Source organism: Bufo bufo, chromosome 1 (genome assembly GCF_905171765.1).
Source record: "Bufo bufo chromosome 1, aBufBuf1.1, whole genome shotgun sequence".
Lineage (NCBI taxonomy): Eukaryota > Metazoa > Chordata > Amphibia > Anura > Bufonidae > Bufo > Bufo bufo.
This window is the reverse complement of record NC_053389.1, coordinates 817,998,350-818,023,219: the sequence shown is the minus strand read 5'-3', so window position 1 is coordinate 818,023,219 and position 24,870 is coordinate 817,998,350.

Genomic DNA, 24,870 nt, shown 5'->3' with positions numbered 1-24,870 from the left:
ACATTTCCAGCAAGGTCTGCATCATTAGAAATTACCAGATCCCACAGAGCATTGCCCCTAGTGGGAGCTTCTACAAACTGGCCCATGAAGTGGTCCTGCAGCAAGTTGAGGAATTTTCTCCCCTTTGCGGTTGAGGCAGAATCTTGACCCCAGTCAATGTCTGGGAAGTTAAAATCTGCCATTATGACCACTGTACCAGTCTGTGCCGGGCACTCTATTTAGTTATACAGCTAAGCTTCTATATCCTCTGTGATGTTAGGGGGTCTATAGATTACGCCAAGTATTATTTTTTCAGTGTTTATATCCCTTTGAAATTCCACCCATAAAGTTTCAACATCCTCATCATCCGCACCCACAATTGCCTCTTTCACACTTGTCTTCAGTTCACTCCTCACATACAGGCACACTCCACCGCCTTTATTATTGACCCTGTCTTTCCTAAACAGTATAAAGTTAGATAAGTGTCAGCAGATCCTTCTGGAGTTGAACAGATATCAGTGTAATATTTCCAAAAGTACTGGACATTGTTTAGGCCTCATGTTACCCATCATGGTCTGAATTTACAGTTGAAAGAAAAAGTATGTGAACCCTTTGGAATGATATGGATTTCTGCACAAATTGGTCATAAAATGTGATCTGATCTTCATCTAAGTCACAACAATAGACAATCACAGTCTGCTTAAACTAATAACACACAAAGAATTAAATGTTACCATGTTGTTATTGAACACACCATGTAAACATTCATAGTGCAGGTGGAAAAAGTATGTGAACCCTTGGATTTAATAACTGGTTGAACCTCCTTTGGCAGCAATAACTTCACCCAAACGTTTCCTGTAGTTGCAGTTCAGACCTGCACAACGGTCAGGAGTAATTCTTGACCATTCCTCTTCACAGAACTGTTTTAGTTCAGCAATATTCTTGGGATGTCTGGTGTGAATCGCTTTCTTGAGGTCATGCCACAGCATCTCAATCGGGTTGAGGTCAGGACTCTGACTGGGCCACTCCAGAAGGCGTATTTTCTTCTGTTTAAGCCATTCTGTTGTTGATTTACTTCTATGCTTTGGGTCGTTGTCCTGTTGCAACACTCATCTTCTGTTGAGCTTCAGCTGGTTGACAGATGGCCTTTAAGTTCTCCTGCAAAATGTCTTGATAAACTTGGGAATTCATTTTTCCTTTGATGATAGCAATCCGTTCAGGCCCTGACACAGCAAAGCAGCCCCAAACCATGATGCCCCCACCACCATACTTCACAGTTAGGATGAGGTTTTGATGTTGTTGTGCTGTGCCTCTTTTTCCCCACACATAGTGTTGTGGGTTTCTTCCAAACAACTCAACTTTGGTTTCATCTGTCCACAGAATATTTTGCCAGTATTGCTGTGAAACATCCAGGTGTTCTTGTGCAAACTGTAAACATGCAGCAATGTTTTTTTTGGACAGCAGTGGCTTCCTCTGTTGTATCCTCCCATGAAATCCATTCTTGTTTAGTGTTTTACGTATTGTAGATTCGCTAACAGGGATGTTAGCATATGCCAGAGACTTTTGCAAGTCTTTAGCTGACACTCTAGGATTCTTCTTCACCTCATTGAGCAGTCTGCGCTGTGCTCTTGCAGTCATCTTTACAGGACGGCCACTGCTAGGGAGAGTAGCAGCAGTGCTGAACTTTCTCCATGTATAGACAATTTGTCTTACCATGGACTGATGAATAGCAAGGCTTTTAGAGATACTTTTATAACCCTTTCCAGCTTTATGCAAGTCAACAATTCTTAATCGTAGGTCTTCTGAGAGCTCTTTTGTGCGAGGCATCATTCACATCAGGCAATGCTTCTTGTGAAAAGCAAACCCAGAACTGGTGTGTGGTTTTTTTTGTGCAGGGCAGCTGTAACCAAAACCTCCAATCTCATCTCATTGATTGGACTCCAGTTGGCTGACACCTCACTCCAATTAACTCTTGGAGATGTCATTAGTCTAGGGGTTCACATACTTTTTCCACCTGCACTGTGAATGTTTACATGGTGTGTTCAATAAAAACATGGTAACATTAAAAATTTTGTGTGTTATTAGTTTAAGCAGACTGTGATTGTCTATTGTTGTGACTTAGATGAAGATCAGATCACATTTTATGACCAATTTGTGAAGAAATCCATATCATTCCAAAGGGTTCACAAACTTTTTCTTGCAACTGTATGTATAACGGCTTCTTGAGGGCCACCCATTTTTTTTGTATTGTATTGTACTTTTTATAGACCTCTGTCTACCAAAGTTGTGTCCATGTTATCTGCAAGCACATGGACCCAGGTTAACCAATGCGTACACCTCAAGTACTGTAGGCAGTGGTGTACATAGAGATTAAGGGCCCCATAGCAAGGATCAGCTTTTTATGAATGTTTTCCATTAATGGGTATGGCATTTCCCCCATTCCTTTATTTATACTTTTTTAATCTGTATAATACGTGTTCCTATAAAAATACTTTATAGTGATATGAGGTTGAGAAACATGGAGGCCGGGTAGGTACTAAATCACCATAGTTACCATAATCACCATTTGAGCCAAGCATTTGCATACAAAAATTATCATTTTTTTACTCTTGGGTAACACCATAGGTGGATCTACTCTTTGCAGCTTCTATTTACCTTGGCTAATAGAGAAGTTCTGAGCAGAAGATCCCTGCCATAATGTCCATATGCCCAAATAGAATATATGGACAAAGGGTGTTAGGATGGAACTGTACTTTTAACTGTTTTATTTGTAGAAAACCTTTGATCATTAAGACTTTTCATTGTGTTCTCTTAATTGGACAATCAATACTTGTTATAAAGAGGTCAAGACAGCTTTTCCAGAGCATGAGATGTTCTATATTATCACTTTTTACTCTGGCCAAAGGAAGAAACCTCCTCTCTATTAACTAAGAATTCCTAATGTTAGATCTGCTGTCTGTGCTTACCACCCTCCTCCTGTCCACTGTTGCGCCACTCACAATGCTGTCCGGCATCCTGGTTGCCGGTGTCATGTCCATTCTGCTGCCTCCATGGTCCTGACTTATGCTCCCTTAATGCACATGCCTACCTCTGGCCACTTAAATGGCCATTGTGTGTACTCCCAAATCCTTCCCAGCGAATGGTTTTATTTTACCTACAGTAAGAATTTAGGGCACAATCTCCAGGTAAAGGGTGTCTGAGCTTCACGTCCCCTGGTCACCAGCAAAGGTGTTTGATAGTCTAGTGCCATTGTGATTTCCTTGAATTTACCCTTTGTTATTTTCTGCCTGTGTTCCTGCCATTCTCCAAGTTCTCTTTCCATCCTTTATGTGTGCTCCTACAATTTCAAGTTCAAGTTCAGTTCAATTCTTGTTTAAGGTAACCCAGGCTGTTTTTTTTTTGCAACTGTATCAACTACGTATCTATGTAACTGTGCACTGTCTAGATCTCTAAAACCAACATTACAGCCTTGGTGCCTGTTCGGACTGTACCTTCAATTTTCCTGTGTTCGTGGTGTATTTTCTATATCCAGAACTCCAGGTACTTACAACAGAGTCCCTGAGCCAGCTAAACCAGGGCTATTTCAGGAGGTAGTGGTCTGGTGACTAACCCTCAGTAAAGTCCAGATCCATATATAGATGGTCAAGAATGAATACTGGGGGAGCACCTGAAAAACACCCAGACTGGTTAGTTGGCACATTGGGGTAATACTCACTGATCCATAACACCTTATATTACTAAAGTGTCTTTCCTTGGCTCCACATATCTTAAGATGACCAGCTTTGAAAAATAATTGGGATAATCTGTTGAGAGATGTCTATGGTATATGTGTCTTTGTGCTTAGTGGCCAGTGTGCTTAATGGCCAGCACTCATTGTTTGTGAGTAGTGCACTATCATGGGTTTTGTTTAATATGTTTAAATTTTGTATTAAATTTGTATATTGAAAAATTTGAGTCCTTAAAGGGAGTCTGTCATCAGTGTCCTCTCTATAAAACAAAGCATGGTCCCCCAAAAAGTATTTCTCATCTGATTTTAATGCTGCCTTTGCTTTCCTTGTATCAGCAGGCTTCAAATGAATTTAAGGACAGTAGGCTCCAGCTAGGAGAGGAATCCGTATAGAGTAGGGTGCCATCTAAAAGAGGTCACCTTGCCATAGTGATTGGACACTAATGATTTTGATCAAAATATACTTGCTAAACATCACATATTCATTTTTCTACTGAATATAGCATTAGTAACATGATAATCAAATTTCTGCATAGCGCTGTTGCACGGTTTTGTTTTGGTAGACGCTGAGATATAAAGGAGGGTTTGGTCTGTCTTTTTAACTCTGAATAATGAAAAAGTAAAAACTGAAATTGTTGATGGTCCTCAAATTTGTAAATGCATACATTTCACACAAAAATGATGACATATGTTAAGGCTTCTGCCTGATGTATTTATGTTTCCATTGTAGAGACGAGATCAGGATATCAAGGTGGTATTGGAAAGGTATCAAAACAGATGCTGTCCGAGCCTACAACTTTATTGTGTTTTACTCTGCATTACAGTAAATGTGATCATATCAATTTACTTTCTTGTATTATAGCACTGAATACAGCACCATTAGATACAGTATTTCATGTGTTTACTTTTGAATGATTTAAGACAATATCCATATGGTTTGTGAGTATGCTATAGCAGAATAACACATTTCTCCATGTTTTACATCACAAATTATAACTATAGTGACCAAATTGATGCCATAACTATGCTCTCACATACTTAACAATATTTCAGGAACTGTTAGAGCATCTGTCACCAACTTATCTGTCCGGTCTCCAGCAATGGGCTCTAGAGTTGGGTTGCAGCTACGTGAGATGAGGAGCTGGGCCACGTCCCCTGTGCCGTGCTGTCTAAGCCACACCCCCTGGTAAGGCAAAGGCGTCCATAGTTATGGAGCACTCACTCGATTTCTCTCCACAACACATGCACTCTGGGGGAAGATTGAGAAATTGATGGTTTAGGTGTGTTTGTTTACTAGGTGTGTGACTGCTCAGCCTACCAATCTTAAAGGCAACCGGTGTTCTGGTCTAATGGGGCGCTGAGTCCCTGGACCTATCGATTCTGATCCAGGGACTTGGTGCTCTATTTAAATCCCCTGCTGGCAATATACCCTTGCCAGTTATAGGTTTACTCCCTTATTGTGCTCCCGGCTCCGTTCTGTATGTATTGGATTGCTATTTGTCTTGACCATGGCTTGCTTTTGACCACTCTCTCGTGATTTGGTACTGTGACTTCCATCTGGTTCTGACTTCAGATTGGCTATTCTGACTACCCTCTTTTCATTAGCAGAACAGGGAATGTCGACTAGTTGCAGACTTGCCTCTTAGGGCTTACAGTGAAAGTAGGCAGGGAAGGCTAGCCTGGTTCGGGTCAGGGCTCACTGTCTGTCAGTAAAATGGCTGGTAAATTATTCTCGGGTGATTTAGTGTTATGGATGCCATGGGAGCACTAGCTACCAAGCTGGAGGGTATTGCCCAGCTAGCCCAAGCCAAGGTACAGCAGCAGGAGTCTGGTCTCTCTGTCAGTCTGGCTCTTTCACCTGTAGAGCCCAAGGTAGAGCTCCATGACCGGTTTACTGAGGACCGTAATTTTTTTACTTCCTATAGGGAGAGATGTAAATTGTACTTTCATCTCAGACCTCACTCATCAGGGACCAGATGGTGGGCATCATTATGTCCCTACTTCAGGGAGACTCACAGGAGTGGGCATTTTCCCTGTCGCACAACTCCCCTGAACTGTTTTCTGTTGATTGCTTTTTCTCCTCATAATGTCTCCTATATTATGAGCAGCCTATGCGGAGAGTCAGCGTCTGTCTGTGAGTCAGGGCAAGCGACCAGTGTAGGAGTACAGTGCTGAGTTCTGTTAATGGTGTAGCTATTAGGTCCTTCAGAAACTGAGGGACTATAAACTGTTTGTAAAACCGATCAAGTGTGAATGGGTCCTGCTAAGGTGCATTCCCTTGTCAACTGGGCCAGGCCTACCTCCCTCAAGGTCCTTCAACAGTTTCTTGGCTTCACCAATTATTACAGAAGATAGTGTACAAGCACGGCCATCGCTGATGGATTGAAAGGTGATCGTAACCTAGGAAACGAATAGTGTATAATGTGATGGAAAATGAATCCAGCCAGCAAAGGACGTAATACAGTCCTGATCAAAAGTTTAAGACTAGAGTTGAGCGAACACCTGGATGTTCGGGTTCGAGAAGTTCGGCCGAACTTCTCGGAAACGTTCGTGTTCGGGATCCGAACCCGAACCGAACTTCGTCCCGAACCCGAACCCCATTGAAGTCAATGGGGACCAGAACTTTTGGGCACTAAAAAGGCTGGAAAACAGCCCAGGAAAGAGCTAGAGGGCTGCAAAAGGCAGCAACATGTAGGTAAATCCCCTGCAAACAAATGTGGATAGGGAAATGAATTAAAATTAAAATTAAAAAAATAAAAATGAACCAATATCAATTGGACAGAGGTCCCATAGCAGAGAATCTGGCTTCACGTCAGCAGAGAATCAGTCTCTTCATGCCATAGCAAAGAATCTGGCTTCATGTCAGCAGAGAATCAGTCTCTTCATGCCATAGCAGAGAATCTGGCTTCATGTCAGCGCAGAATCAGTCTTCATGTCATAGCAGAGAATCAGGCTTCACGTCACCCACCACTGGAACAGGCCACTGTCACACATTTAGGCCCCGGCACCCAGACAGAGGAGAGAGGTCCCGTAACAGAGAATCTGGCCTTATGTCAGCGCAGAATCTGTCTTCATGTCATAGCAGAGAATCAGGCTTCACGTCAGCCACCACTGGAACAGGCCACTGTCACACATTTAGGCCCAGGCACCCAGGCAGAGGAGAGAGGTCCCGTAACAGAGAATCTGGCCTTATATCAGCGCAGAATCTGTATTCATGTCATAGCAGAGAATCAGGCTTCACGTCACCCACCACTGGAACAGGCCACTGTCACACATTTAGGCCCAGGCACCCAGGCAGAGGAGAGAGGTCCCATAACAGAGAATCTGGCCTTATGTCAGCGCAGAATCTGTATTCATGTCATAGCAGAGAATCAGGCTTCACGTCACCCACCACTGGAACAGGCCACTGTCACACATTTAGGCCCCGGCACCCAGACAGAGGAGAGCGGTCCCGTAACAGAGAATCTGGCCTTATGTCAGCGCAGAATCTGTCTTCATGTCATAGCAGAGAATCAGGCTTCACGTCAGCCACCACTGGAACAGGCCACTGTCACACATTTAGGCCCAGGCACACATGCAGAGGAGAGAGGTCCCGTAACAGAGAATCTGGCCTTATGTCAACGCAGAATCAGTCTTCATGTCATAGCAGAGAATCAGGCTTCACGTCACCCACCACTGGAACAGGCCACTGTCACACATTTAGGCCCAGGCACCCAGGCAGAGGAGAGAGGTACCGTAACAGAGAATCTGGCCTTATGTCAGCACAGAATCTGTATTCATGTCATAGCAGAGAATCAGGCTTCACGTCACCCACCACTGGAACAGGCCACTGTCACACATTTAGGTCCCGGCACCCAGACAGAGGAGAGCGGTCCCGTAACAGAGAATCTGGCCTTATGTCAGCGCAGAATCTGTCTTCATGTCATAGCAGAGAATCAGGCTTCACGTCACCCACCACTGGAACAGGCCACTGTCACACATTTAGGCCCCGGCACCCAGACAGAGGAGAGCGGTCCCGTAACAGAGACTCTGGCCTTATGTCAGCGCAGAATCTGTATTCATGTCATAGCAGAGAATCAGGCTTCACGTCACCCACCACTGGAACAGGCCACTGTCACACATTTAGGCCCAGGCACCCAGGCAGAGGAGAGAGGTCCCGTAACAGAGAATCTGGCCTTATGTCAACGCAGAATCAGTCTTCATTTCATAGCAGAGAATCAGGCTTCACGTCACCCACCACTGGAACAGGCCACTGTCACACATTTAGGCCCAGGCACCCAGGCAGAGGAGAGAGGTCCCGTAACAGAGAATCTGGCCTTATGTCAACGCAGAATCAGTCTTCATGTCATAGCAGAGAATCAGGCTTCACGTCACCCACCACTGGAACAGGCCACTGTCACACATTTAGGCCCAGGCACGCAGGCAGAGGAGAGAGGTCCCGTAACAGAGAATCTGGCCTTATGTCAGCGCAGAATCTGTATTCATGTCATAGCAGAGAATCAGGCTTCACGTCACCCACCACTGGAACAGGCCACTGTCACACATTTAGGCCCCGGCACCCAGACAGAGGAGAGCGGTCCCGTAACAGAGAATCTGGCCTTATGTCAGCGCAGAATCAGTCTTCATGTCATAGCAGAGAATCAGGCTTCACTTCAGCCACCACTGGAATAGGCCACTGTCACACATTTAGGCCCAGGCACCCAGGCAGAGGAGAGAGGTCCCGTAACAGAGAATCTGGCCTTATGTCAGCGCAGAATCTGTATTCATGTCATAGCAGAGAATCAGGCTTCACGTCACCCACCACTGGAACAGGCCACTGTCACACATTTAGGCCCCGGCACCCAGACAGAGGAGAGCGGTCCCGTAACAGAGAATCTGGCCTTATGTCAGCGCAGAATCTGTCTTCATGTCATAGCAGAGAATCAGGCTTCACGTCAGCCACCACTGGAACAGGCCACTGTCACACATTTAGGCCCAGGCACCCAGGCAGAGGAGAGAGGTCCCGTAACAGAGAATCTGGCCTTATGTCAACGCAGAATCAGTCTTCATGTCATAGCAGAGAATCAGGCTTCACGTCACCCACCACTGGAACAGGCCACTGTCACACATTTAGGCCCAGGCACCCAGGCAGAGGAGAGAGGTCCCGTAACATAGAATCTGGCCTTATGTCAGCGCAGAATCTGTATTCATGTCATTGCAGAGAATCAGGCTTCACGTCACCCACCACTGGAACAGGCCACTGTCACACATTTAGGCCCAGGCACCCAGACAGAGGAGAGCGGTCCCGTAACAGAGAATCTGGCCTTATATAAACGTAGAATCTGTCTTCATGTCATAGCAGAGAATCAGGCTTCACGTCAGCCACCATTGGAACAGGCCACTGTCACACATTTAGGCCTAGGCACCCAGGCAGAGGAGAGAGGTCCCGTAACAGAGAATCTGGCCTTATGTCAGCGCAGAATCTGTATTCATGTCATAGCAGAGAATCAGGCTTCACGTCACCCACCACTGGAACAGGCCACTGTCACACATTTAGGCCCAGGCACCCAGACAGAGGAGAGCGGTCCCGTAACAGAGAATCTGGCCTTATGTCAGCGCAGAATCTGTCTTCATGTCATAGCAGAGAATCAGGCTTCACGTCAGCCACCACTGGAACAGGCCACTGTCACACATTTAGGCCCAGGCACCCAGGCAGAGGAGAGCGGTCCCGTAACAGAGAATCTGGCCTTATGTCAGCGCAGAATCTGTATTCATGTCATAGCAGAGAATCAGGCTTCACGTCACCCACCACTGGAACAGGCCACTGTCACACATTTAGGCCCCGGCACCCAGACAGAGGAGAGTTTCATTCAACTTTGGGTTGCCCCACAATATAATGGTAAAATGAAATTAAAAATAGTATTGAATGAGGAAGTGCCCTGGAGGAGAATAATATATTGTTAAGAGGAGGTAGTTAATATCTAATCTGCACAAGGGATGGACAGGTCCTGTGGGATCCATGCCTGGTTCATTTTTATGAACGTCAGCTTGTCCACATTGGCTGTAGACAGGCGGCTGCGTTTGTCTGTAATGACGCCCCCTGCCGTGCTTAATACACGTTCAGACAAAACGCTGGCCGCCGGGCAGGCCAGCACCTCCAAGGCATAAAAGGCTAGCTCTGGCCACGTGGACAATTTGGAGACCCAGAAGTTGAATGGGGCCGAACCATCAGTCAGTACGTGGAGGGGTGTGCACAGGTACTGTTCCACCATGTTAGTGAAATGTTGCCTCCTACTAACACGTTCCGTATCAGGTGGTGGTGCAGTTAGCTGTGGCGTGGTGACAAAACTTTTCCACATCTCTGCCATGCTAACCCTGCCCTCAGAGGAGCTGGCCGTGACACAGCTGCGTTGGCGACCTCTTGCTCCTCCTCTGCCTTCGCCTTGGGCTTCCACTGGTTCCCCTGTGACATTTGGGAATGCTCTCAGTAGCGCGTATACCAACGTGCGCTTGTACTCGCGCATCTTCCTATCACGGTCCAGTGTAGGAAGTAAGGTGGGCACATTGTCTTTGTACCGGGGATCCAGCAGGGTGGCAACCCAGTAGTCCGCACATGTTAAAATGTGGGCAACTCTGCTGTCGTTGCGCAAGCACTGCAGCATGTAGTCGCTCATGTGTGCCAGGCTGCCCAGAGGTAAGGACAAGCTGTCCTCTGTGGGAGGCGTATCGTCATCGTCCTGTGTTTCCCCCCAGCCACGCACCAGTGATGGGCCCGAGCTGCTTTGGGTGCTACCCCGCTGTGAACATGCTTCATCCTCATCCTCCTCCTCCTCCACCTCCTCCTCATCCTCGTCCTCCTCGTCCTCCAGTAGTGGGCCCTGTCTGGCCACATTTGTACCTGGCCTCTGGTGTTGCAAAAAACCTCCCTCTGAGTCACTTTGAAGAGACTGGCCTGAAAGTGCTAAAAATGACCCCTCTTCCTCCTCTTCCTCCTGGGCCACCTCCTCTTCCATCATCGCCCTAAGTGTTTTCTCAAGGAGACATAGAAGTGGTATTGTAACGCTGATAACGGCGTCATCACCACTGGCCATGTTGGTGGAGTACTCGAAACAGCGCAACAGGGCACACAGGTCTCGCATGGAGGCCCAGTCATTGGTGGTGAAGTGGGTCTGATCCGCAGTGCGACTGACCCGTGCGTGCTGCAGCTGAAACTCCACTATGGCCTGCTGCTGCTCGCACAGTCTGTCCAGCATATGCAAGGTGGAGTTCCACCTGGTGGGCACGTCGCATATGAGGCGGTGAGCGGGAAGGCCGAAGTTACGCTGTAGCGCAGACAGGCGAGCAGCGGCAGGGTGTGAACGCCGGAAGCGCGAACAGACGGCCCGCACTTTATGCAGCAGCTCTGACATGTCGGGGTAGTTGCGAATGAACTTCTGCACCACCAAATTCAGCACATGCTCCAGGCAAGGGATGTGCGTCAAACCGGCTAGTCCCAGAGCTGCAACGAGATTTCGCCCATTATCGCACACCACCAGGCCGGGCTTGAGGCTCACCGGCAGCAACCACTCGTCGGTCTGTTGTTCTATAACCCGCCACAACTCCTGTGCGGTGTGGGGCCTGTCCCCCAAACATATGAGTTTCAGAATGGCCTGCTGACGTTTACCCCGTGCTGTGCTGAAGTTGGTGGTGAAGGTGTGTGGCTGACTGGATGAGCAGGTGGAAGAAGAGGAGGAGGAAGCTGAGTAGGAGGAGGATGAGACAGGAGTCAAAGAATGTTGCCCTGCGATCCTTGGCGGCGGAAGGAAGTGCGCCAAACAGCTCTCCGCCTGGGGCCCAGCCGCCACTACATTTACCCAGTGTGCAGTTAGGGAGATATAGCGTCCCTGGCCGTGCTTACTGGTCCACGTATCTGTGGTTAGGTGGACCTTGCCACAGATGGCGTTGCGCAGTGCACACTTGATTTTATCGGACACTTGTTTGTGCACGGAAGGCACGGCTCTCTTGGAGAAGTAGTGGCTGCTGGGAACAACATACTGTGGGACAGCAAGTGACATGAGCTGTTTGAAGCTGTGTGTGTCCACCAGCCTAAATGACAGCATTTCATAGGCCAGTAGTTTAGAAATGCTGGCATTCAGGGCCAGGGATCGAGGGTGGCTAGGTGGGAATTTACGCTTTCTCTCAAATGTTTGTGAGATGGAGAGCTGAACGCTGCCGTGTGACATGGTTGAGATGCTTGGTGACGCAGGTGGTGGTGTTGGTGGTACATCCCATGTTTACTGGGCGGCAGGTGCCAACGTTCCTCCAGAGGCGGAGGAAGAGGCCGAGGCGGCGACAGCAGCAGCAGAAGAGGCCGAGGCGGCAGCAGCAGAAGATGTAGCAGGTGGAGCCTGAGTGACTTCTTTGTTTTTAAGGTGTTTACTCCACTGCAGTTCATGCTTTGCATGCAGGTGCCTGGTCATGCAGGTTGTGCTAAGGTTCAGAACGTTAATGCCTCGCTTCAGGCTCTGATGGCACAGCGTGCAAACCACTCAGGTCTTGTCGTCAGCACATTGTTTGAAGAAGTGCCATGCCAGGGAACTCCTTGAAGCTGCCTTTGGGGTGCTCAGTCCCAGATGGCGGCGGTCAGTAGCAGGCGGAGTCTCTTGGCGGCGGGTGTTCTGATTTTGCCCACTGCTCCCTCTTTTGCTACGCTGTTGGCTCGGTCTCACCACTGCCTCTTCCTCCGAACTGTGAAAGTCAGTGGCACGACCTTCATTCCATGTGGGGTCTAGGACCTCATCGTCCCTTGCATCGTCTTCCACCCAGTCTTGACCCCTGACCTCCTGTTCAGTCTGCACACTGCAGAAAGACGCAGCAGTTGGCACTTGTGTTTCGTCATCATCAGAGACGTGCTGAAGTGGTATTCCCATGTCCTCATCATCAGGAAAAATAAGTGGTTGTGCGTTAGTGCATTCTATCTCTTCCACCCCTGGGGAAGGGCTAGGTGGATGCCCTTGGGAAACCCTGGCAGCAGAGTCTTCAAACAGCATAAGAGACTGCTGCATAACTTGAGGCTCAGACAGTTTCCCTGATATGCATGGGGGTGATGTGACAGACCGATGGGCTTGGTTTTCATGCGCCATCTGTGCGCTTTCTGCAAAAGACTGGGTGGGAGATAATGTGAACGTGCTGGATCCACTGTCGGCCACCCAATTGACTAATGCCTGTACCTGCTCAGGCCTTACCATCCTTAGAACGGCATTAGGCCCCACCAAATATCGCTGTAAATTCTGCTGGCTACTGGGACCTGAGGTAGTTGGTTCACTAGGACGTGTGGCTGGGGCAGAATGGCCACGTCCTCTCCCAGCACCAGAGGGTCCACTAACACCATGTCCACGTCCGCGTCACTTATTAGATGTTTTCCTCATTGTTCACGTTCACCACAATTTTGAGAATGGCAAATTTGGGAATGCTTTTTCAACCCAGAACAAAAAGTCTGCTTTTACGGTCACTACAAATAACTTGACCAGCTAAAACTGTGCAGATTTGGTTGAATAGAGATGTGAGACCTGGTTTTTTTTGCGCTGTGTGACAGTTATAGGTTTAATCACAGAATGACACTTCTATCAGCACGCTAGCGTGTGTCTTAGGTTTTTCTGAATGACACTATCAATACCTTCAATGTAAGATTTTCTTTTTGGGATAGATTTCAAGTAGGCCTCAAATACCACAAACTAGTTATTTTCAGAATGGCAAATTTGGGAATGCTTTTTCAACCCAGAACAAAAAGTCTGCTTATACGGTCACTACAAATAACTTGACCAGCTAAAACTGTGCAGATTTGGTTGAATAGAGATGTGAGACCTGTTTTTTTTTGCGCTGTGTGACAGTTATAGGTTTAATCACAGAATGACACTTCTATCAGCACGCTAGCGTGTGTCTTAGGTTTTTCTGAATGACACTATCAATACCTTCAATGTAAGATTTTCTTTTTGGGATAGATTTCAAGTAGGCCTCAAATACCACAAACTAGTTATTTTCAGAATGGCAAATTTGGGAATGCTTTTTCAACCCAGAACAAAAAGTCTGCTTTTACGGTCACTACAAATAACTTGACCAGCTAAAACTGTGCAGATTTGGTTGAATTGAGATGTGAGACCTGTTTTTTTTTGCGCTGTGTAACAGTTATAGGTTTAATCACAGAATGACACTTCTATCAGCACGCTAGCGTGTGTCTTAGGTTTTTCTGAATGACACTTTCAATACCTTCAATGTAAGATTTTCTTTTTGGGATAGATTTCAAGTAGGCCTCAAATACCACAAACTAGTTATTTTCAGAATGGCAAATTTGGGAATGCTTTTTCAACCCAGAACAAAAAGTCTGCTTTTACGGTCACTACAAATAACTTGACCAGCTAAAACTGTGCAGATTTGGTTGAAAAGAGATGTGAGACCTGTTTTTTTTTGCGCTGTGTGACAGTTATAGGTTTAATCACAGAATGACACTTCTATCAGCACGCTAGCGTGTGTCTTAGGTTTTTCTGAATGACACTATCAATACCTTCAATGTAAGATTTTCTTTTTGGGATAGATTTCAAGTAGGCCTCAAATACCACAAACTAGTTATTTTCAGAATGGCAAATTTGGGAATGATTTTTCAAACCAGAACAAAAAGTCTGCTTTTACGGTCACTACAAATAACTTGATCAGCTAAAACTGTGCAGATTTGGTTGAATAGAGATGTGAGACCTGTTTTTTTTTGCGCTGTGTGACAGTTATAGGTTTAATCACAGAATGACACTTCTATCAGCACGCTAGCGTGTGTCTTAGGTTTTTCTGAATGACACTATCAATACCTTCAATGTAAGATTTTCTTTTTGGGATAGATTTCAAGTAGGCCTCAAATACCACAAACTAGTTATTTTCAGAATGGCAAATTTGGGAATGCTTTTTCAACCCAGAACAAAAAGTCTGCTTTTACGGTCACTACAAATAACTTGACCAGCTAAAACTGTGCAGATTTGGTTGAATAGAGATGTGAGACCTGTTTTTTTTTGCGCTGTGTGACAGTTATAGGTTTAATCACAGAATGACACTTCTATCAGAACGCTAGCGTGTGTCTTAGGTTTTTCTGAATGACTCTATCAATACCTTCAATGTAAGATTTTCTTTTTGGGATAGATTTCAAGTAGGCCTCAAATACCACAAACTAGTTATTTTCAGAATGGCAAATTTGGGAATGCTTTTTCAACCCAGAACAAAAAGTCTGCTTTTACGGTCACTACAAATAACTTGACCAGCTAAAACTGTGCAGATTTGTTTGAAAAGAGATGTGAGACCTGTTTTTTTTTGCGCTGTGTGACAGTTATAGGTTTAATCACAGAATGACACTTCTATCAGCACGCTAGCGTGTGTCTTAGGTTTTTCTGAATGACACTATCAATACCTTCAATGTAAGATTTTCTTTTTGGGATAGATTTCAAGTAGGCCTCAAATACCACAAACTAGTTATTTTCAGAATGGCAAATTTGGGAATGCTTTTTCAACCCAGAACAAAAAGTCTGCTTTTACGGTCACTACAAATGACTTGACCAGCTAAAACTGTGCAGATTTGGTTAAGTAGAGATGTGAGACCTGTTTTTTTTTGCGCTGTGTGACAGTTATAGGTTTAATCACAGAATGACACTTCTATCAGCACGCTAGCGTGTGTCTTAGGTTTTTCTGAATGACACTATCAATACCTTCAATGTAAGATTTTCTTTTTGGGATAGATTTCAAGTAGGCCTCAAATACCACAAACTAGTTATTTTCAGAATGGCAAATTTGGGAATGCTTTTTCAACCCAGAACAAAAAGTCTGCTTTTACGGTCACTACAAATAACTTGACCAGCTGAAAATGTGCAGATTTGGTTGAATAGAGATGTGAGACCTGTTTTTTTTTGCGCTGTGTGACAGTTATAGGTTTAATCACAGAATGACACTTCTATCAGCACACTAGCGTGTGTCTTAGGTTTTTCTGAATGATACTATCAATACCTTCAATGTAAGATTTTCTTTTTGGGATAGATTTCAAGTAGGCCTCAAATACCACAAACTAGTTATTTTCAGAATGGCAAATTTGGGAATGCTTTTTCAACCCAGAACAAAAAGTCTGCTTTTACGGTCACTACAAATAACTTGACCAGCTAAAACTGTGCAGATTTGGTTGAATAGAGATGTGAGACCTGTTTTTTTTTGCGCTGTGTGACAGTTATAGGTTTAATCACAGAATGACACTTCTATCAGCACGCTAGCGTGTGTCTTAGGTTTTTCTGAATGACACTATCAATACCTTCAATGTAAGATTTTCTTTTTGGGATAGATTTCAAGTAGGCCTCAAATACCACAAACTAGTTATTTTCAGAATGGCAAATTTGGGAATGCTTTTTCAACCCAGAACAAAAAGTCTGCTTTTACGGTCACTACAAATAACTTGACCAGCTAAAACTGTGCAGATTTGGTTGAATAGAGATGTGAGACCTGTTTTTTTTTGCGCTGTGTGACAGTTATAGGTTTAATCACAGAATGACACTTCTATCAGCACGCTAGCGTGTGTCTTAGGTTTTTCTGAATGACACTATCAATACCTTCAATGTAAGATTTTCTTTTTGGGATAGATTTCAAGTAGGCCTCAAATACCACAAACTAGTTATTTTCAGAATGGCAAATTTGGGAATGCTTTTTCAACCCAGAACAAAAAGTCTGCTTTTACGGTCACTACAAATAACTTGACCAGCTAAAACTGTGCAGATTTGGTTGAATAGAGATGTGAGACCTGTTTTTTTTTGCGCTGTGTGACAGTTATAGGTTTAATCACAGAATGACACTTCTATCAGCATGCTAGCGTGTGTCTTAGGTTTTTCTGAATGACACTATCAATACCTTCAATGTAAGATTTTCTTTTTGGGATAGATTTCAAGTAGGCCTCAAATACCACAAACTAGTTATTTTCAGAATGGCAAATTTGGGAATGCTTTTTCAACCCAGAACAAAAAGTCTGCTTTTACGGTCACTACAAATAACTTGACCAGCTAAAACTGTGCAGATTTGGTTGAATAGAGATGTGAGACCTGTTTTTTTTTGCGCTTTGTGACAGTTATAGGTTTAATCACAGAATGACACTTCTATCAGCACGCTAGCGTGTGTCTTAGGTTTTTCTGAATGACACTATCAATACCTTCAATGTAAGATTTTCTTTTTGGGATAGATTTCAAGTAGGCCTCAAATACCACAAACTAGTTATTTTCAGAATGGCAAATTTGGGAATGCTTTTTCAACCCAGAACAAAAAGTCTGCTTTCACGGTCACTACAAATAACTTGACCAGCTAAAACTGTGCAGATTTGGTTGAATAGAGATGTGAGACCTGTTTTTTTTTGCGCTGTGTGACAGTTATAGGTTTAATCACAGAATGACACTTCTATCAGCACGCTAGCGTGTGTCTTAGGTTTTTCTGAATGACACTATCAATACCTTCAATGTAAGATTTTCTTTTTGGGATAGATTTCAAGTAGGCCTCAAATACCACAAACTAGTTATTTTCAGAATGGCAAATTTGGGAATGCTTTTTCAACCCAGAACAAAAAGTCTGCTTTTACGGTCACTACAAATAACTTGACCAGCTAAAACTGTGCAGATTTGGTTGAATAGAAATGTCAGGTCTATTTTTTAGGCGCTGGGTGACAGGCTCAACTTGCCCCTGATGTAATATATGGCCAAAAAATAACCACACTGTTGATGGTTAAATGCACTTGGGTGACACAGGCTCAGCCTGCACCAGATTTAGTATACGGCCAAAAAATAACCAGACTGTTGATGGTTAAATGCACTTCTTTGACACAGGCTCAGCCTGCAGCTAATGTAGTATATGGCCAAAAAATAACCAGACTGTTGATGGTTAAATGCACTTCGGTGACTCAGGCTCAGCCTGCAGCTGATGTAGGATATAGCACAAAATAACCACACTATCGATGGTTAAATACACTTGGTGATAGCTCGTGCTGGCGCTCCACAAGTCACAAAATGGCCGCCGATCACCCCAGAAAAAAAGTGATCTAAAAACGCTCTGGGCAGCTTCAAAAAAGTGAGCAAGTCAATAATAGCACTTCAATGATCCACAGCTGCAGATCGATCACAGAATGAAGTCTTTTGGAGGAGTTAATCTGCCTAATCTCGCCCTAACGTCGCAGCTGCAACCTCTCCCTATACTGATCATAGCAGAGTGACGTGCGGCGCTACGTGACTCCAGCTTAAATAGAGGCTGGGTCACATGGTGCACTGGCCAATCACAGCCATGTCAATAGTATGCATGGCTGTGATGGCCTCTTGGGCCAAGTAGTATGACGCTTGTTGATTGGCTGCTTTGCAGCCTTTCAAAAAGCGCCAAGTAAGCGCCGAACACCGAAACCGGACTTTTACGAAAATGTTCGGGTTCGGGTCCGTGTCACGGACACCCCAAAATTCGGTACGAACCCGAACTATACAGTTCGGGTTCGCTCATCCCTATTTAAGACCACTTGAAAAATGGCAAAAAATCATATTTAGCATGGCTGGATCTTAACAAGGTTCCAAGTAGAGCTTCAGCATGCAACAAGAAGAAATGGGAGTGAGACAAAACATTTTTTGAGCATTCAATTTAATGAAAACAACGAATAAACTGAAACAGGCTGTTTTTCAGCTGATCAAAAGTTTAGGATCACATGCGTTTAAAAGGTCAAATCTGTGCAAAGATGTGGATTCATTGTCATTTTCTGTCAGGTAGTCACACGTTGTGATGGCAAAGTCAAAAAAACTCTCCCTTTTTGAACGTGGTCGGGTTGTTGAACTGCATAAGCAGGGTCTCTCACAGCGTGCCATCGCTGCTGAGGTGGGACGCAGGAAGACAGTCTTTTGGAATTTCTTAAATGATCCTGAGGGTTATAGAACAAAAAAGTCAAGTGGAAGACCCAAAAAAATTTCATCAGCACTGAGCCGGAGGATCCAATTGGATGTCCATCAAGACACTGGACGATCCTCGACCCAAATTAAGGCCTTTACTGGTGCTGACTGCAGCCCTATAACCATCAGACGGCATCTGAGACTGAAGGGCTTCAACAACAAAAAATGTCTTCAAAGACCTCATCTCCTTGAACGCCACAGAACTGCTTGTTTGGACTTTGCAAGAGAGCACCAAACATGGGACATTCAAAGGTGGAAGAAAGTTTTATTCTCTGATAAGAAAAAATTTAACCTTGATGGTCCTGATGGTTTCCAACGTTACTGGCATGACAAGCAGATCCCACCTGAGATGTTTTCTACGCGCCACAGTGGAGGAGGCGCCATAATGGTCTGGGTTGCTTTTTCCTTCAGTGGAACAATGGAGCTTCAGGAAGTGCAGGGGCGTCAAACGGCCACTGGCTATGTCCAGATGTTGCAGAGAGCATTCCTCATGACTGAGGGCCCTCGTCTGTGTGGTAACGACTGGGTTTTTCAACAGGACAACGCTACAGTACACAATGCCCGCAGGACATGGGACTTCTTTCAGGAGAATAACATCACTCTTTTGGCCCATCCTGCGTGTTCTCCTGATCTAAATCCAATTGAGAACCTTTGGGGATGGATGGCAAGGGAAGTTTACAAAAATGGACAACAGTTCCAGACAGTAGATGGCCTTCGTGCGGCCGTCTTCACCACTTGGAGAAATGTTCCCACTCACCTCATGGAAACGCTTGCATCAAGCATGCCGAAACAAATTTTGGAAGTGATAAAGAATAACGGCGGCGCTACTCATTACTGAGTTCATGTTTGGAAGTTGGATTTCTGTTTTGGCGGGGGGATTAGGGTTTTCTTGGAGATGTGGTGCTAAACTTTTGATCAGCTGAAAAACAGCCTGTTTCAGTTTATTTGTTGTTTTCATTAAATTGAATGCCCCAAAATTTTCTGTCTCACTCCTATTTCTTCTTGTTGCATGTTGAAGCTCTACTTGGAACCTTGTTAAGATCCAGCCATGCTAAATATGATTTTTTCCAATTTTTTAAGTGGTCTTAAACTTTTGATCAGGACTAGAGTTGAGCGAAATTCGCAGAAATGTTCGGGTTCGGGATCCGAACCCGACCCGAACTTCGTCCCGAACCCCATTGAAGTCAATGGGGACCCGAACTTTTCGGCACTAAAAAGGCTGTAAAACAGCACAGGAAAGGGCTAGAGGGCTGCAAAAGGCAGCAAAATGTAGTTAAATCACCTGCAAACAAATGTGGATAGGGAAATGAATTTAAATAAAAATAAAATAAATAAAAATTAACCAATATCAATTGGAGAGAGTTCCCATAGCAGAGAATCTGGCTTCATGTCAGCAGAGAATCAGTCTTCATGTCATAGCAGATTATTAGGCTTCACGTCACCCACCACTGCAACAGTCCATTGTCAGATATTTAGGCCCCGGCACCCAGGGAGAGGAGAGAGGTCCCATAACATAGAATCTGGGTTCATGTCAGCAGAGAATCAGTCTTCATGTCATAGCAGAGAATCAGGCTTCACGTCATCCAACACTGGAACAGTCCATTGTCAGATATTTAGGCCCAGGCACCCAGGCAGAGGAGAGAGGTCCCATAACATAGAATCTGGCTTCATGTCAGCAGAGAATCAGTCTTCATGTCATAGCAGAGAATCATGCTTCACGTCACCCACCACTGGAACAGTCCATTGTCACGACTGTGACTGATCCAGACAGGTCTGGGAGGAGAAGGTCGCAGCGACTTGCTACTCGCGATAGCTTGTGAGTTTGCTCCGTGGTTCAGGGTATGTCATCTGGGTTTTGCCTTGTGAACCTTTTTGTCCTGACTGGGAGTTTGTAGGCATCCTCCTCAGGTGAGTCCTGTCTGCCACTCCCAGCTACTATATTAGTTTCACTTTCACTTTCAGTCATTGCCAGATATAGTCCTTACTACCAGTGCTACTCTGACCTTGGAAGGAGATCGTTTGATGGTGTTGCTGTGGAGATCTTGTCCGGCGTGGACTGTCGTGTTTGGGATTGCCTTCTCTGCTCGTGACTGGATAAGTCTATCACTGCCATAGATTGTTTGTTGCTGTCTTCCCCTGTTGTTTTCCTAGACATGAGTGATGGTGACTAGCGCTCCCATCGGCCTTTCCTCAGTCCAGTCTAGTTAGGGCGACTGAGGGTTTTAGGTATCCTGCTCGCCGCACGGGTTCACACCCCGTCTAGGGTATCAGGGCAGACAGGTGCCAGCTGAGGGTTAGTCAGGGGTGGCCATTCTATTTCCCATCCATAGATAAGGGTCCCCCTTCCCCTCTGTCTGGTGCGACACGACCGCTGCTGGGATAGCGGTCGTGACATCCATTGTCAGATATTTAGGCCCAGTCACCGAGGCAGAGGAGAGAGGTCACATAGCAGAGAATATGGCTTCATGTCAGTAGAGAATCAGTCTTCATGTCATAGCAGAGAATCATGCTTCATGTCACCCAACATTGGTACAGTCCATTGTCATATAATTTAGGCCCCGGCACCCAGACAGAGGAGAGAGGTCCCATAACAGGGATTCAGGCTTCATGTCAGCGACTCAGCAGAGAATCAGTCTTCATGTCATAGCAGAGAATCAGGCTTCACGTCACCCACCACTGGAACAGGCCACTGTCACACATTTAGGCTCCGGCACCCTGACAGAGGAGAGGTTCATTCAACTTTGGGTTGCCCCGCAATATAATGGTAAAATGAAAATAAAAATCGGATTGAATGAGGAAGTGCCCTGGAGTACAATAATATATGGTTAAGGGGAGGTAGTTAATGTCTAATCTGCACAAGGGATGGACAGGTCCTGTGGGATCCATGCCTGGTTCATTTTTATGAACGTCAGCTTGTCCACATTGGCTGTAGACAGGCGGCTGCGTTTGTCTGTAATGACGCCGCCTGCCGTGCTGAATACACGTTCAGACAAAACGCTGGCCGCCGGGCAGGCCAGCACCTCCAAGGCAAAAAAGGCTAGCTCTGGCCACGTGGACAATTTGGAGACCCAGAAGTTGAATGGGGCTGAACCATCAGTCAGTACGTGGAGGGGTGTGTACACGTACTGTTCCACCATGTTAGTGAAATGTTGCCTACTGCTAACACATTCCGTATCAGGTGGTGGTGCAGTTAGCTGTGGCGTGGTGACAAAACTTTTCCACATCTCTGCCATGCTAACCCTGCCCTCAGAGGAGCTGGCCGTGACACAGCTGCGTTGGCGACCTCTTGCTCCTCCTCTGCCTTCGCCTTGGGCTTCCACTTGTTCCCCTGTGACATTTAGGAATGCTCTCAGTAGCGCGTCTACCAATGTGCGCTTGTACTCGCGCATCTTACTATCACGCTCCAGTGCAGGAAGTAAGTTGGGCACATTGTCTTTGTACCGGGGATCCAGCAGGGTGGCAACCCAGTAGTCCGCACACGTTAAAATGTGGGCAACTCTCCTGTCGTTGCGCAGGCACTGCAGCATGTAGTCGCTCATGTGTGCCAGGCTGCCCAGAGGTAAGGACAAGCTGTCCTCTGTGGGAGGCGTATCGTCATCGTCCTGCGTTTCCACCCAGCCACGCACCAGTGATGGGCCCGAGCTGCGTTGGGTGCCACCCCGCTGTGAACATGCTTCATCCTCATCCTCCTCCACCTCCTCCTCATCCTCGTCCTCCTCGTCCTCCAGTAGTGGGCCCTGTCTGGCCACATTTGTACCTGGCCTCTGCTGTTGCAAAAAACCTCCCTCTGAGTCACTTCGAAGAGACTGGCCTGAATGTGCTAAAAATGACCCCTCTTCCTCCTCCTCCTCCTCCTCCTCCTGGGCCATCTCCTCTTCCATCATCGCCGTAAGTGTTTTCGCAAGGAGACATATAAGTGGTATTGTAACGCTGATAATGGCGTCATCGCCACTGGCCATGTTGGTGGAGTACTCGAAACAGCGCAACAGGGCACACAGGTCTCGCATAGAGGCCCAGTCATTGGTGGTGAAGTGGTGCTGTTCCGCAGTGCGACTGACCCGTGCGTGCTGCAGCTGAAACTCCACTATGGCCTGCTGCTGCTCGCACAGTCTGTCCAGCATGTGCAAGGTGGAGTTCCACCTGGTGGGCACGTCGCATATGAGGCGGTGAGCGGGAAGGCCGAAGTTACGCTTTAACGCAGACAGGCGAGCAGCGGCAGGATGTGAACACCGTAAGCGCGAACAGACGGCCCGCACTTTATGCAGCAGCTCTGACATGTCAGGGTAGTTGCGAATGAACTTCTGCACCACCAAATTCAGCACATGCGCCAGGCAAGGGATGTGCGTCAAACCGGCTAGTCCCAAAGCTGCAACGAGATTTCGCCCATTATCGCACACCACCAGGCCGGGCTTGAGGCTCACCGGCAGCAACCACTCGTCGGTCTGTTGTTCTATACCCCGCCACAACTCCTGTGCGGTGTGGGGCTGTCCCCCAAACATATGAGTTTCAGAATGGCCTGCTGACGTTTACCCCGGGCTGTGCTGAAGTTGGTGGTGAAGTTGTGTGGCTGACTGGATGAGCAGGTGGAAGAAGAGGAGGAGGAAGCTGAGTAGGAGGAGGAGGAGACAGGAGGCAAAGAATGTTGCCTGCGATTCTTGGCGGCGGAAGGACGTGCGCCAAACAGCTCTCCGCCTGGGGCCCAGCCGCCACTACATTTACCCAGTGTGCAGTTAGGGAGATATAGCGTCCCTGGCCGTGCTTACTGGTCCACGTATCTGTGGTTAGGTGGACCTTGCCACAGATGGCGTTGCGCAGTGCACACTTGATTTTATCGGATACTTGGTTGTGCAGGGAAGGCACGGCTCTCTTGGATAAGTAGTGCCGGCTGGGAACAACATACTGTGGGACAGCAAGCGACATGAGCTGTTTGAAGCTGTCTGTGTCCACCAGCCTAAATGACAGCATTTCATAGGCCAGTAGTTTAGAAATGCTGGCATTCAGGGCAAGGGATCGAGGGTGGCTAGGTGGGAATTTACGCTTTCTCTCAAATGTTTGTGAGATGGAGAGCTGAACGCTGCCGTGTAACATGGTTGAGATGCTTGGTGACGCAGGTGGTGGTGTTGGTGGTACATCCTATGTTTTCTGGGCAGCAGGTGCCAACGTTCCTCCAGAGGCGGAGGAAGAGGCCGAGGCGGCAGCAGCAGAAGAGGCCGAGGCGGCAGCAGCAGAAGAGGTAGCAGGGGGAGCCTGAGTGAGTTCCTTGTTTTTATGGTGTTTACTCCACTACAGTTCATGCTTTGCATGCAGGTGCCTGGTCATGCAGGTTGTGCTAAGGTTCAGAACGTTAATGCCTAGCTTCAGGCTCTGATGGCACAGCGTGCAAACCACTCGGGTCTTGTCGTCAGCACATTGTTTGAAGAAGTGCCATGCCAGGGAACTCCTTGAAGCTGCCTTTGGGGTGCTCGGTCCCAGATGGCGGCGGTCAGTAGCAGGCGGAGTCTCTTGGCGGCGGGTGTTCTGCTTTTGTCCACTGCTCCCTCTTTGTCTTTTGCTACGCTGTTGGCTCGGTCTCACCACTGCCTCTTCCTCCGAACTGTGAAAGTCAGTGACACGACCTTCATTTCATGTGGGGTCTAGGACCTCATCGTCCCCTGCATCGTCTTCATCCCTGACCTCCTGTTCAGTCTGCACACTGCAGAAATACGCAGCAGTTGGCACCTGTGTTTCGTCATCATCAGAGACGTGCTGAGGTGGTATTCCCATGTCCTCATCATCAGGAAACATAAGTTGTTGTGCGTTAGTGCATTCTATGTCTTCCACCGCTGGGGAAGGGCTAGGTGGATGCCCTTGGGAAACCCTGCCAGCAGAGTCTTCAAACAGCATAAGAGACTTCTGCATAACTTGAGGCTCAGACACTGTCGGCCACCCAATTGACTAATGCCTGTACCTGCTCAGGCCTTACCATCCTTAGAACGGCATTGGGCCCCACCAAATATCCCTGTAAATTCTGGCGGCTACTGGGACCTGAGGTAGTTGGTACACTAGGACGTGTGGCTGTGGCAGAACGGCCACGTCCTCTCCCAGCACCAGAGGGTCCACTAACACCACCACGACCATGTCCGCGTCCGCGTCCCTTACTAGATGTTTTCCTCGTTGTTACCGTTCACCACAATAAGAAAAATATTATTTGGCCCAATGTATTGAATTCAAATTCAGGCCTTTTTTTACAGA